Source organism: Monopterus albus, unplaced genomic scaffold, assembly GCF_001952655.1.
Source record: "Monopterus albus unplaced genomic scaffold, M_albus_1.0 scaffold110.1, whole genome shotgun sequence".
In the NCBI taxonomy this organism is placed as follows: Eukaryota; Metazoa; Chordata; class Actinopteri; order Synbranchiformes; family Synbranchidae; genus Monopterus; species Monopterus albus.
Genome location: NW_018127990.1, coordinates 512,094 through 513,979, shown reverse-complemented (window position 1 = coordinate 513,979; position 1,886 = coordinate 512,094).

Sequence of the window (1,886 nt, the reverse complement as noted above, 5' to 3'; positions counted from 1 at the left end):
GCTCATGATTAAACAGTGTGCAGGCGCAAACGGGGGGGGGGGGGGGGTATCCCTGTTATAGCTAAAACTTTAGCATCATGCAACCACAGACAAATTTAGCTGGTTTTAGTCATCACATTGGCGAACAGATGCTTCATATTTCTACATTCATACTAGATAAGGTATAGCTATGGTAACAGGCTGCTGTTTTCTGTGAAAAACTCTAAAGATCTACTGTGCAGAACCTGCTTGGTGTCGCCAGCAGACAAACAGTTAGGTATTTCCCTTAGGACTTGGTAGATAAAAACTGTGTTAAATCAATGGGAGTTAAATTCACCAGAAACACAACTCCAAATAAATGATTAAAAAATATCATTTATTGCAGGTTTAACAACTAAAATGGGTTTGCTGGTCAGGTCTCTCCAATTATTTCAGGTATCCATATGAATATTTTGCTTGGTAATGTAAGATTTGAAACTTATAGGCTCTAGTTGTGTGGATGCTGTAAATCATCCACACTATGTTCTCCTGTTCTTTATTTTTTGTTATTCTGGGATCTTCCACCCTTTTTTTTTTTATAAGTCCAACATACTTTCAGCTATACAGGCCATTGAGGTCTCTATGTGTTCAACTCTTCAAGGACATCCCTGCTTGTATTTTTCTTTGTTATAACATTTATACTTTTTAATCTATTCAGTTTTATATTTTGCAATACAAGTCAATGGGAGCTCAAAGTGCTGAGTCAATGACACAGTCTTGGGGTGCCATAAATTGGTTCATAAAATGCAGCGCAATTGGGACATGGCCCAACATAACTCCTCTCTGTCTCTCTCCCCCTCCTCCTCTCTCTGTCTCTGTCTTTCCACCCTCCCCTTCTACCTCTCTGTCTCTTCACCTTAACCTAACAGCTTCATGCCTCAGAGTTAGCGTGGTTAAAAGTACTGGGTCCAACAGTTAGATACGTGTATTTTTGACCTGTAGTGTGGAGTAATGGAGGGAGAAGTGAGTAGAAATGAGTTACAGGAGGAAGAAAGTATTGGAGAATGGTGGAATGAGATTAAAACACAACTTGAAAGTGGTATGAAAGGATCAGAGAAGCAGAAAAGAATAGGAGAATATGAGACTCTTTTCAGGAAATTGCAGAAAGACGGTAGAATACCAGCAGATGACAAAAAAGGGAAGTTGGTGCAGTTGCTGAGCAACTTAGAGAGAGAGGAGAGACAGAAGTGTCTGACGTCAGAGCATGACAAGGGCTGGATAGTGAAAAGGAAGAGAAAGACTGAGATGCAAACTGCTGCTGATCACAGTGCCTTATTACATAACATGACAATGGCAGGTATTACGGTTTTGGCTACTCTTAAAATAGCAAAGAAGAAGCACGGGGGAGACACAACCCTAGAAAATAAGGATAAAAAGAACAACGTAAGCCCTTCAGCACCTTCACTGTATCCTGAAATTCCCCCACCGTATGTAGAGCCACCACATTTCCAACTACCAGTCTTAGAAATAAAAGGAGAAATGACAGGAATGTTTGACGTTCAGGTGTTAGATTCTAACCTTATTGTTAGAAATTAACCCAATTCTTTTGTTGGAAGCACGAGAAGTGACGACAGGAGAGGACTGTTTAAAATCAACAGAAAGTTTACTGAAAGTCTGATTACAAGAAAGTCTCACAGCGCTGGATTCAGAGAGCCAGAGCTCCCGCAGGAAAACCAACTTCTGAGTCATGTTTTCACATTACATTTATGCACTTTGGGCTAGGTCCGCCACAAACAAAGGTCCCACGAAATCAGGTGTGTATGTGTTGTCATGTGACTTTCCAGGCGGCAGCTGAAGAATGGATCTTCTGCGCCGCAGACCCCCCATCTGTGTAATCCCATTACATGACAAAGCAGGACCTCCTGCAT